At 39.0% G+C, this 13711-nt stretch overlaps 1 protein-coding gene across 4 annotated transcripts in view; it reads right to left on the bottom strand.

The window, feature by feature from the left end:
• TMEM50B (transmembrane protein 50B) overlaps positions 1 to 13278 on the bottom strand; it is a 29477-nt gene extending 16199 nt beyond the window's left edge. For 2 of the 4 annotated variants that reach the window (XM_072615043.1, XM_072615046.1), the window contains exon 1: positions 13004 to 13170. The gene's annotated coding sequence lies outside the window, so the exon portion shown is untranslated. Of the gene's footprint in view, positions 1 to 13003 lie in introns of all 4 variants that reach the window. The other 2 variants (XM_072615042.1, XM_072615044.1) reach the window with 2 other exon arrangements.
• Between the last annotated feature and the right edge of the window lie 433 nt (positions 13279 to 13711).

The following is a 13711-nucleotide window of genomic DNA, read 5'->3' as shown; positions in this document are numbered from 1 at the left end:
TGGAGCTGCGAGCGCATCCAACCATTCTGGAGAGCAATTTGGAACCATGCCCAAAGGGCTACAAAAATGTGCATACCCTTTGACCCAGCAATATCGCTACTAGGACTATATCCCCAAGAGATCATAAAAATGGGAAAGGGTCCCACATGTACAAAAATATTTATAGCAGCACTCTATGTAGTTGCCAAAAACTGGAAGTCAAGGGGATGTCCATCAATTGGGGAATGGCTGAATAAATTATGGTATATGAATGTAATGGAGTACTATTGTGCCATAAGAAATGATGAACAAGAGGACTTCAGAGAGGCCTGGAAGGACTTATATGACCTGATGCTGAGTGAAAGGAGCAGAACCAGGAGAACTTTATGCACAGCAACGACCACAGTGTGTGAGAGTTTTTTCTGGTAGACTTAGATTTTTATAATAATACAAGAACTTCTTACGAAACAAAAAAAAAAATCCCAATGGTGGATCTCAAGGCAAAATGCCTTCCACACTCAGAGAGAGAAATATGAAAGTCACTCACATAATGTAGCAGATCATGTTTGTGTATGTGTATGTGTTTGTGTATCATGTTCTGATTTGTTATACGATTTCTTTCATTTATATTAGTCTGACTACATAGCATGACTATAGTGAAAATATACTCAATAGGAAAGTATATGTAGAATCTATACAGAATTGTATGCAGTCGTGGAGAGGGAGGGGGGTAGTAGGGGGTAGGTGGGGGGGATAAAATCGCAATTGTATGGCAGTGATTGTTAAACATTAAAAAATAAAAATAAAAAAAAATGTGTGTTTGACACTTTGTTGGGATATAATAATCTTACTGATTTAAAATGGTCTTGTTATTACTGCTTAAAGACAGCGTAAGAATATTTAGCTACGAATAATGCTTGAGGGAACAAAAAAGCAACTTCCAGAAACAATTAAATCCTTTATGTCATCAGACTCCTAATTCAAAGAATGGTATTAAGACATTGTACAGGTACTGTGACTTTAACTGCAAGAATTAATAATTCTGTACATTATTCAAAATGTACCTTCAAAAGATAAGCTGGATGAATGTGAAAAGAGTTTTTGGCACCTGTCCTCTGTGTGTCTTCGTCCTTGGTTGCCAAAGAAGACCATGCCATCAGAAAAATAGTGACATGACTTGCACTTGATTTTGTTCTGAGTGAGGGAGGGCTGTGCACATCACCAGCCTCACTTCTCCTCCAGAGCCATCTGAATCCAGTGACCAGATATTCATCAGGATGACTGAAGATGACCCAGAATGCACTGGTAACAACTGGATGAACTGACAGCAAAAAAGCACTCACTCAGCACTCCCCACCCTCAACCCCTACTGGCCACCTCTTTTGCAGGGTACAAAAGCCAAGCACAGGGCTTACACAGAAGTCTGATTCCACCCCAACCCCCCACTCCCCACCTCCAATTTCACTCCAGACAGCTTGCACTGCTTGAGACAGCAGCATGGCATGAATTGCACTGCCACAGTGCTCAACCACAGAATGGAGTAAGAGGGAACAAGGAAAAAGGGTCAGCTTGTGTATGGAGCTCCATCAGAGCAGAGTGAAAGGAAACTGGCTTCTAAAGGAGGCTGGTTCTATTCCCCTATAAGCATAAAATAGTATTAAAAATCAGAAGGAAAATAAAATGGAAACGAAAAATCTGTAAAATATGACACAAATATGAAGTATCAAAGCAATCCAGGAGAAACTGTGGCCCAATGGACAGAGAACCAAATCAGAGTCAAGAGATCAGGATACAAGCCCTACCTTTTGACATACACTGTTATGAGCCTCTGGACAAATCACTTAACCTCTCAAAGCTCCCAGGCAACTATGCTATCTAATACTTAAAGACACAGCGCAGGTACTAACACACATAGTTAGAGACAACTTTCTTTACTGAGAATTCAGGTCCAAAAAATTCAGAAGGGAAAAATTACTTCCTATCTCCTTGATCACTCCTGCCAAAAACAGGGCTGGGCTTGGCCTCAAAAGATGAGAATTTTGATGGTTAAAGAAAAGAGAAGCACTGTGCACAAAGGTTAAGAACTCAAAATGTCTGTGGACTAAAACAACTCAGTCAGCCTAGAATGGAGAGTTCAAATGAACAGTGCTAGATAAGGCTTATGTAAACTGAGGCTAGATTTTTGAAGAGCCTTCATGGCCAGGCTAAGGAACTTGGTCTTTCTCACAAGTGCATACAAGTGAAGAGTTACACAAGGCTTTTGAACAGGGGTGTGACACAGAGCAGTGACATTTTTGAAAGAATAAAATGGGTAAGTGTCCAGGATGGATTTAAAAACAGGAAAACTGGAAGGCAGGTAAACCAGGTGGAAACCTATTGTAACTGCAGGATAAAAGGTTCATCAGCTCACTTCAGAGGCATAAAGCACCTAACAGGTTATGTAATATAATCACTTCATTTTCAGGTGAAGAAACTGAGAGTCCTAGAAGTGGAATGACTTGTCCAAGGTTACACCAGCTCCAATCTCAGAAATCTGTCTACTGACCGCACTGCCTCCTAGCATGAACTAGTGAGTGGTCATGGCAATAAAAAGGAAATAATGGGGAGACATTTATTTGCTCACTGAAGCAGGAAGCCTATTATTATTACTTATTAGCCAATTAAAGGGCAGTGATAAAAAGTGAATCTATGGAATATGAAAAGAGAAATTATTTACTTCTATACTGGTCTCTCTGAGAGGACAAAGTACTATATTATTTCATCATATTTCAATCTACATTTGCTTTAGTACTATACATATTAGGCAAATTTTAACAATATATTTTACAGCTACATTAACTGCTACCTTAATAACCACCCTTAAAGCAAATACAGGTCAGAATATCTAGGGAAGAGAGAACTGAAGTTAAAGCAAAAATCTAATTTAGATTTTTTTTCTGACATGCAAGTTCAATTTTCATAAAAAGGGTTATTATATAATTGTATCAATAATCAATTTATATATGAGATTGAAAGACATTATAAAACAAAACAAAATATTATAAAACATTGGAGGAAAGTCATATGTAACCCATGGAGCTTCCAAAATGCCCTTCCAAAACACTGTGGGCTTACACAGACCACCTTCCACCTCTTTGGCTTTTGTCTCTTACAGAATTTTACTCCAGGGAAATCTCCTGCATAAAACATAGGACATGGCTTGTGGAACATGCAGGAATTAATTCACAATGTATCTGAAGAACGGGAAAAAAAACCAATGGTATGGAAAAAATCTCAATCTTTAGTAATACTTTAAAAAAAAGTGACCATAAATAACCACAACCAAGCAATATGCCACTTTCCCATCTATATAAAAGTATGTTGAGCCATATCAAGGGCATCTTCAATGGGGGTATTAATATGGAACAGGAAAGTTTTCCCAAGGGACATCCATAGTACACTACATCTTAGCTATCAGAGACATGAATGAAAAGCAAATCCCACAAGGTGGGAGAAGGTTGAAACAGCTTTGCAATCCATTCCCAGAGATATATCCACCACCAAAGGAAGGAGTCACAAAATGACAGCAAAATATGAACGAAAAAAACCCTAAAATCATCACCATTTCAAGAGGAAGAAAACAATTAAAAATCTACCACACAAGCAGATAAATCAACAGATGATACTAAAATTAAGATATGTACTAAAAACCTCAAAAAGATGGTAAAATTCTCTAAATATTACAAAACGATAGAAATTGAACCAATGCCTAATAAAACAAAAAACTCTGTAAGACTCTCCAAAGAAGTACACAAGAGAATCAATATAAAATACAAATATCCTAAAATGTAGAATATACAATCTGTAAGAGAAGCAAAAAGCAATACTGTTAAAAGAATACTGGACCTCCACACAAGAAAAAGTCACTGACCTCAAATACAGGATGCACAGAGACATCTGTATCCTAAGTCTCCCAGAAAAACATGAAAAATTGAAAAACTTGAACATTATATAACTCAGTAAATGACAGAAGAAAAATGCCCAGATTTTGTGAACACAGAAAAAGTATCAACCAAAGAATTCACAGACTACCTCCAGAAAATAAAAGTCTATACTTCAAAAACAACGTATGTTTTTGAAGTATAGACTTTTTGTTTTTGACAAAACAAAAATGTCCAAGGACAAACAATTCCAATGACAATGAATTTTTTCAAGCAGTCCAATGACCTTCAAATATAAATTAAACTTGAATAAAACATGCACCTATTAGAGACCTCAGCAGGAAATGAAATAATACTATTCAAAAAGCAAAGATGGTTATTGAAACCCAAAACTACATACTCTGAAAACCTAAGCCTAATTGATGAATGAAAAAAGACAGACATTCAATAAAGGATAGGCATTCCCACTTAAAAAAAAAGACAGGCAGGGTATCTGACATGACACCCTAAACAACTGAAATAGCAAAAGAGTAAATAAATTCAACTACTAATAATGAGTGATGAAATAAATTATTCTATCTCTAAAGAGTATTTTTTAGAAAATCAAAGTGTATGGGGTTTAAAAATGAGATCATTAACTTGGTTTCTTTACAAGATAAAAATGAAATCAAAATTTAAAGAAACAAGAGAGTTAAGAACAAGGAGCAGGCCTGAAATACTATGTGGTCTAAACTCCATACACAACCTCCTACAGGGGAATCAATTTATTTTGGGGGACAAAATTACAGAATGGGAAGGTACAAAAATTAAGAGAACAGAGCTAAAAGACACATGGGAATGTGATGTAGACCAGTATGCTAACATATTGTTAGTGAGGCTGTGAACTGGTTTAACCATTCTGTAAAGCAATTTGGAATTATGTTAAAAACAAAAATTATGTTTAAAAAAGTTTTAAAAAAGTTCATATCCTTTGACCCAGAGATCCCAGGGACAATTCAAGGAGAATTCAATGACAAAAAGAAAGGCTTCATCCATAGGTTCTCAAAGTGATACCATGTCCCAGGAGACACTGGATCAATCCTGAGAGGCAGTCACAGCCTCAGGGGCAATTAGGGGGCATTGAATAATAATAAGGGGGCAGTGGAAGCATAAGAAAAGAAGAGAAGAACATTTTGAAAAACCATCTGCTTCATCTGTTGTGTAACAGATTAAAGTCGTAGTGATTACATTATTTTCCAAGTAAATGCATAAAATGCAAGTTATAACTGGATCAGTGATCAAGTCCACCGACAGGTCTTAACAAGCAAGTGTAGGCAGGCAAGTATGTCTCAAATTGTCAGAAGGAAAGTCCAGCATGCATTGTCAAGAATATGTGAGTATAATGACTTATTTACAATATATATGGTTACATAACACAATACTGAATCATGAAAATATCATTGCAGGAAAAACCCCCACAAATTTACAATAAACTTACATTTAAGAGGTGTCATATTTTTAATTATATTTTTTGAAATGATGCAAAATTTTTTAATGTTAAAGGATTAAAGAAAGTAGATTTCTGGGGAGGGGAGGTTAAGTAAATTTTTTTTTTTTGAAAAGGGGGCAGCATGTCAAATAAGTTTGGGAACCTCTGAATATACCAAGATATCTATAGCGGCATTCTTTTTGAACTGGCAACAAAGTAGATTGATCATTGATTGGTGGAAAAGGCTGAGGCAAACTGTAGTACACAAATGTAACAGAATAATACTATTGTTATGAAAATTGATTAACATAATGAATACAGAAAAACATATTAAGAACTAACATGTACTGATGCAAAGTAAAGTAAACGGGGCCAGGAAAACACTATACACATTGACTATATGAATGTAAGTCGAAAAAACAGCTACAAACAACTGAAACTCAATATTGCAAAATTATAAAGACCAAGCTTTGCTTCTAAGAAGAGATAATGAGAAGATATTTTGTACTGGCTCTTTTGTAGAAGTGGGAAAACACTGCATATGTCAAATTTTTTTTTCATGTGTTAACTAATTTTACTCAATTTCTTTCTCTTCTCTGTTATAAAACAAAGCTCTCTGAGACAGGAAGGGACTAAAGGGAAAATATAAGTAATGTAAAAAAATACAGCAAGAAAAAAATTCTTATTTTTTTCAAAATTCAAAATAAGAGTTTGGTAGAATGCTTTCTCTCTTTATACTGTATTGAGAATAATTTGTGTAGCATAAGTGTTAATTGCTCTTTATGGCTATATTAAATTCTGATGACTCTTCTCTTATGAATTCATCTATTTTCTTTTTGTTGATTTTTAGCTATGCTTCAATTAAAATTGATATGACAAACCACATCTTCTGAAGAGGGTCTTCCCCAGCCCCCATCCACCTACCCACCCACCCAATTGCTACTATCTTCCCCTCAGAAACCATCCAAATATATATCTTATTATAATCACCCATCTATTAAGTATATATACGTATATGTAAAGTAAATATCTTGTGTGTATATATAGGTATACATATACAACACACATAGAAGTATCCATGTACATATACTTGTGTGTATATACATATATACACACAAGATATATTCATCTATTTGTATACCTATGTGTATACCTACACACACAGAAGATATATACATAATACAAGGTATATAATTATTACGTAGTTATTTTCATGTTCTCTCCCCCATTATATTGTGACACTTGAGGGTGAGGATTGTTTTTGCCTCTGCATCTCTAGTGCTTAGCCCAGTGCCATACACATAGAAAATTCTTAATAAACACTGGTTCTCAGCTTTGAACATACATATGATATTTACTTTAAACATACATATGATATTTACATTGGCATGGTATGGGAGAAAGCTCTGGGGCTGAGAATCAGAAAAACAGAACTCTGCTCTTAGCTATATCAATAACCTAAATGACCTTGGAAAAGAGTCAAGGTCTCAGCCTTGCTGGGACTGGTTCCTCACTATAAAAATGGGAATTTGATTAAACTGCTACATACAATTCCTTTCATCTCAAAAATTTTCTGATTCTAAAGAAGGCGAAAAAGCAGAATACTGGACTTATAAGATTGAAACCTTATAACTTGAGGATTTTTTTTCATCTTAAAAAAAGAATTTTTTGTAAGCTCCCTAGGTGAATTCCCTTCATCTATTCAGGGAGTTTGAGAGGCAAAAATTCCATGCAGTTACAGACGTTCAGGAACTTATCTTTTATAAATTTGAAATGCAGTTTTACAAGTGGAATAGAAAACTCATTATCTTTTATGAAGTAGGTCACAACATACACAACAAAGTGACCTATTTGGTCATCAGATACCAAGTTGTATTATGTAATATAAAACCACATCCCCTATCTAGCTTAAGAAGTCCCACTGTATATTAGCAAAAAAATTCTTCCCTGAGAGGCTCATCTTTTCATCCTGTCACTGAATTATTTTTAATTAATTTTTAATTAATTTCTTGTCACAAATTATAAAACAGTACCACTGAGGAAAAAAATCTGGTGCAAAGACCACCTTAATATAATACAAAGAAAAAAAATTTAGAAAGAAGAGTCACTACAGTTCAGACAAGAGCAAGGTAAATGATCATTATGAAAATGAACCTCAGCCACAAAGTTTTCTTCATTGAGAACAGCTGAGAACTATTTGTGAAAGGATGGAAAGTCACTGTTCCAATGTTTGTCATTTAGAGAAGAGACACATTCAAATTCTATAAAAAAAAATAAAGCCCAGAGAAAAAGCATAGAGTTAATCTTGTTCAAGTCTTGTCAGAGGATATTCTAGAAAGCTGTTTTATTTCTCAAGTTAGACAGAAACTCTAAGTTCTAATGACACTGTGTAAATATTATCCATTTTAAAAGCTACAGCACAAACTACATACTTTAAAAATTTTAATAAATTATTCAAATTTAAGAAATCTTTTAAAAATTTCAAACAAAAGCATTTTCCAAATTAGTATCTCCCAATTACTTGCCTATGACTCCAATTAAGTACCTAAAACACAGTTTAATCAAGAAGCACAAGCTTAAAGTATCTGACTTAAATGCAAAATCATGCGCTACACTGTTAAAGAAAGATTTTAAAATGTACTTAACATAATGCTAAACTTCATATATACTTTTACTATAGTAGTGTGGTACAGCTGAAAGAGAGATGAACTTTAAAGACAGTTCAAAAGAATCAAATCTTGGCTTTGTTGTTTACTACCTGTGTGACCTTGGGCAAGTTACTTCACCTCTCTAGTGTTTCAGTTTCTCCATCTGAAAAAATGAGAATTGAACTAGATAAACTCTTAAGATCCCTTTAGTTCTAAATCCATGATCCTGTAAATAATGGATCTTGTTAAGAAGGTCAATAATGTCCCTAAAGTTCATCAGCATGATACCACAAACAAACAAGAGGATCTGGAGGACTTTCTAACGTTTGGGGAAGTCTTTCACAAGATTAAAAACCACTTACTGCTAAAATGTTATAGGTGGATGGCCAGTACACCAAGATAGATAGATATGTCGGTACATATATCTACGACAAGCACTGTAAATGGACTGTGATTCCTAAACTAGAATTTAATGGAAGAGAGTAGATCACTGTTGAGAAATTAAGCAATCCTTTTAACAATCCTGATCATTTCCCCAACGGAAAACACATTATTTTAAACACAAATGTTATCCCTGGGATGCTGGAGATTAGGAATCTTGGCAAACCAAAATTTACAAAGGGTAAAGGAAAACTGTATTGGGTGGGAGAGAGGCTTTCCAAGTAGGCTATGGCTCACTTTCAATGATATACACACACACGTACACACTAATCTAGCACCTAATAATCCTTTAAGGTTTGCAAAGCACTTTACCTATGTTATCACATTTGTTCTTTGCAAGAACCTTGAGAGGTGGATGCTACCTCTCAAAAGGTAGCAGAGAAAGAAAGCTGAGAAAGATTAAGTGACTTGCCCAGGGTCACATAATCAGCATCTAAGGTAGGATATTCCATCTTCTTCCTGACTACAAAGTTTTCTCCACTGCCCCACGTGGCTGCTTAATATCAAAGAAATATATGCCAGGAAAAAGAGGTGAGCCAGTGGCATAGGACAAGAGCTAGAGATGGATGGCCTGAAGAACTTAACAGAAGCCCACAAAATGTGTCACGGTCTAGAAGGTCTCCAGCCTTATTGAGTGGATCTTCTCTAAAGGATTTTTAGAACATGAACAAGAATTTCAATGTGTGAGAGGGTAAAGACAATTTATGATCTGCACTGATGGAGAGAATGAAATGAGCATGGAAGAGATCACAGATTCAGTCAAATATAAACTGAAGACACTGCAACAGTCTGTTAAAGACTTCTTTGGACTTCGTTTAAAAAAAAAAAAGTTAGTACTAGAAATACTGCCATAACTGTCTCACAGAATTAAAGCTGTATTTTATCAATTAACAAGCATTTATTAAGCCTACTGTGTACCAGGAATTGACATAAGCCATGGGGATACAAAGACAAAAATGGAAAAGTCCCTACCTTCACGGAGAAGGGAAAGACTAAGTAAATACAAAATAACCTGAGTATATATGTATATATACACAGGAATATACAAAACAAAATCAAGTTAATTATAAGGGAGAATCAGGAAAGGCACAAATAGCTCGGCTCCAGTAATCTTTCATTTAAGTCACTTTAGGAATATAATTAGTTCTCAATAGTCTGATTGCAGACTATTGGTTTACTGCTTAAAATTCTCTTCTCTCCACTAAGTTGGGCTAGAGATAGGTCTAAGCATCCTAACCTCCTTCAAAGGAACATGCCACAGCTTCAGTCCACTTGGTTAAAGGGGTTGCGCTGATGACCCATATATCGTATTATCACTTGCCAAGGGGAAATAGTAAACATTTGATTTGGAGCAAAGCAAAGAGTATTAACTTCCATTATTACCAACCAAAATACCATACACACATGTGTATGTAAATTTGTATGTATAAATATATGGAGGTGTTCATACCAAAGGATACATGTATATGAAATTGCCTTGAATAAAAAAAGGAAACATCATTGCTTTCTGAAACATTTATGAAGATGTTATTTTAATAGAATTATATAATCATAGAGGTAGGGCTGGAAGGGGCAATCTCCTCCAACCCCTTCACTATAAGAATGAGGAAGTAAAACCCAGAGAGTGACTTGTTCAAGGTCATAGTGGTTTGTGAAACGTTTCCAAAGCATTATTATAGGAAACTGAGAAAAGAAAATTACTCTGGTCCTACTTTCCCTCACTGACATGCCACTTGACATCCCCTCAAGTACTGTATACATAACCTCATATTCAAACTAAACCTAAGGCATGTTCAAAGAAAACTGAAATTAAAATAAACTAGCCATTACTATCAATAACTAGCATTTATTAGCACCTATTATGTGCATGGCTAAACACTGGAAATACGAAGAAAGGCAAAACCCATCGCAGGCCTTAAGGAGCTCACCATCTAAAAAGGGAAGGGTTTGGAGAAACGCAAATTATGTACAACCAAGATATGCAGGATATCTCGAAAAATGTTTGTGCAACCAAACCCAATGCAACCAAAATCCGGAGGGATGTAGTAAATTGGGAAAGAATTTTTACAGCTAAGCTCGGGGATAAAGGCCTCATTTCTAGAATATATAGAGAACTGACTCAAATGTATAATCATACAAGTCATTCCCCAATTAATAAATAGTCAAAGGATATGAATAGGCAATTTTCAGAGGAAGAAATTAAAGCTATCTATAATCATATGAAAAAATGCTCTAAATCACTATTGATTAGAGAGATGCAAATCAAAACAACTCTGAGGTACCACATCACACCTATAAGATTGGCAAACATGACAGAACAAGAAAATGATAAATGCTGGAGAGGATGTGGGAGAGTTGGAACACTAATTCATTGTTGGTGGAGCTGCGAGCGCATCCAACCATTCTGGAGAGCAATTTGGAACCATGCCCAAAGGGCTACAAAAATGTGCATACCCTTTGACCCAGCAATATCGCTACTAGGACTATATCCCCAAGAGATCATAAAAATGGGAAAGGGTCCCACATGTACAAAAATATTTATAGCAGCACTCTATGTAGTTGCCAAAAACTGGAAGTCAAGGGGATGTCCATCAATTGGGGAATGGCTGAATAAATTATGGTATATGAATGTAATGGAGTACTATTGTGCCATAAGAAATGATGAACAAGAGGACTTCAGAGAGGCCTGGAAGGACTTATATGACCTGATGCTGAGTGAAAGGAGCAGAACCAGGAGAACTTTATGCACAGCAACGACCACAGTGTGTGAGAGTTTTTTCTGGTAGACTTAGATTTTTATAATAATACAAGAACTTCTTACGAAACAAAAAAAAAAATCCCAATGGTGGATCTCAAGGCAAAATGCCTTCCACACTCAGAGAGAGAAATATGAAAGTCACTCACATAATGTAGCAGATCATGTTTGTGTATGTGTATGTGTTTGTGTATCATGTTCTGATTTGTTATACGATTTCTTTCATTTATATTAGTCTGACTACATAGCATGACTATAGTGAAAATATACTCAATAGGAAAGTATATGTAGAATCTATACAGAATTGTATGCAGTCGTGGGGAGGAAGGGGGGTAGTGGGGGGGTAGGTGTGGGGGGGATAAAATCTCAATTGTATGACAGTGATTGTTAAACATTAAAAAATAATAAAAATTTAAAAAAAAGAAAAATGTTTGTGCAATTTTAAGCTTCAATAATTTTAAACTTCATAAGGACTTTCGGGATGTCCTGTATGCTGGATAAATGGGGAAATAAAAATCTCAGCTTGTAACAAAGACGACAAATTTTATCGTTAAATATTAGTTCTTGCATAGACATCTGATATTTAGGTGTTGATATCTAGATTCGCTGAGACATACTATTAATTAATAAGCCAACCTATCTGCTTGGTTTAAGCCAACCATTTAAAAGTCAAGCGTTCATGCTTTAAATAGCTGCCCGCACGGACACTCAAAGCCAGTTTTTTAAAAAAAATGCAGTGTGGCACTTTACTTATCAGCACCTGTTTTCTAAGAGACTTGCAACATTGTATACCTCTACTTATCAGCACCTGTTTCTAAGACTTGCAACATTGTATCTCTCCAGGAGATGTTACAGCTCAATTTAAAACGGTCCCCTTCACACCTAAGAGTAACTAAATTAGACAGCTAATTAGATACACATTGAAGACCCTACGATATGAGAACACAAAGGGTGGGACGCTCAAATCCTATTTTGCTTTTCATTCTCCAACCATTTTTACCCGCTTCTTCATCAGTAACAAACGCTCGTGAATACTAACAGAGGTTAATTTTCCTACAGGAGTAAAATGAAAGGAGCCCAACGCAAGAAATCTCAGAAGCGACAAGAGAAGCAGTAAAATAGGAAGAGGAGAGAAACGCTTCACTCTGGAGACCTTTTCAGAGGGACCCTCGGCCGGGGGGGTGGGGTGGGGGGTGGAAGGAAGGGAAGGCCGCTCTCTGCTCCCCCTTTTCCCACCCCTCTCTCGATGTCCAGCCCGATCCCTAGCGCAAATTCGTGCTCACGGTGGGCCCGCCATGGGCACCAAACAACGTCTACGGGAGGTTTCTCCCGGCCCCCGCTCCCCAAACACATGCTCCCGAAGAGCCCCAGCCAACAAAAGCCCTTCCCGGCCCTGGGGCGAGGTGGAGGCCACGCTGACCGCGGGAGGCGGTCGGACAATAACGGGCAGCAGCTCCACCTCGGCGGGATCCAGGCCGAGCGCTCCCGAGCAGGCCGCACGGACACCACAGGGCTCGGGGGTGGGGGAGAAAAGGGGGAGCTACAAAGACCCAGAGTCGGGGCAGAGAAACCGCGCCCCCCCGGCAGAGGAGGGAGAAGAAAGGAAGGGAAAGTGTCACTGCTTCCGCCCCCTCACCTCCCCGCCCGCACAAGCCGGAAGTGCGGGAGGGGGCGCTCCGGGGGAAACGGCCGCGGGTGGGGCAGCGCCGCGAGCGCCCCCTCCCTCCAAGTGCCGGCGTTCCTCCCCCAACCTCGCCGCCCCGAGAAGCTTTTCCCTATTCAACAAACCGACCCGAAGTCTTCCCGAAGGCGCGCGGCAACTTACTCTCTTCTTCCTCCTCCTCCTCCTCGTCTCCCTCCACCAGCCCTTCCGGTCAGCCTCCGTTGCTCACGCCCCAGACGGGGCCCCCGTAATGTCTTCACCTCCTCCTCTTCCTCCTCTTTCCCAACTCCCCGACTGCCCGAGGCTGGGTGGGAAAGGGGATGGATCGGGAGAGGAGAAGGAAGGCCGGGCCCCGAAGCGGAGTGCGACCAATCCGGGCGCGGAAAGCTGCCGCGGCGGGCGGGGCTGGGCGGGGCGGAGCGCCCGCGTGCGCCGCTGGGGGTCGGGAGGCTGGCGGGGGGAGAAACAAGCCTCTGTGTGGGGAGAAACAAGCCTCTGTGGGGGAGGAGGAGGCCGCTGGGGGCCGGGAGGCTGGTGCGGGGAGAGGCGGCCGCTGAGGGTAGGGGGAGGCCGCCGCGGGGGAGAGGAGGCGGGGGCGGTGCGGGCGAGGGCTGGGGGAAGGGGCTGGAAAGCAGCGGGGTGTGCTCGCGAGGCTGGGGAAGAGGGGGGCGGAACCCCGCAGGGCTGAGCCGCCCCCCAGCACGCCCCCCGCCGCAGTTGGACCCGAGCCCCCAGTCAGTGCGGCCTGGGCCGGGAGGCGCTGATCACTGGCCTTCCCGGAGCTCGTTTCCCCCGGTGTGGAGGGGAGCGGGAAGGCCCGCGCTCCCAAATTCATTT

Source organism: Notamacropus eugenii, chromosome 5 (genome assembly GCF_028372415.1).
Source record: "Notamacropus eugenii isolate mMacEug1 chromosome 5, mMacEug1.pri_v2, whole genome shotgun sequence".
NCBI lineage: Eukaryota > Metazoa > Chordata > Mammalia > Diprotodontia > Macropodidae > Notamacropus > Notamacropus eugenii.
The sequence above is the reverse complement of the archived record's forward strand: the minus strand, read 5'-3'. Positions and strand labels throughout refer to the sequence as shown.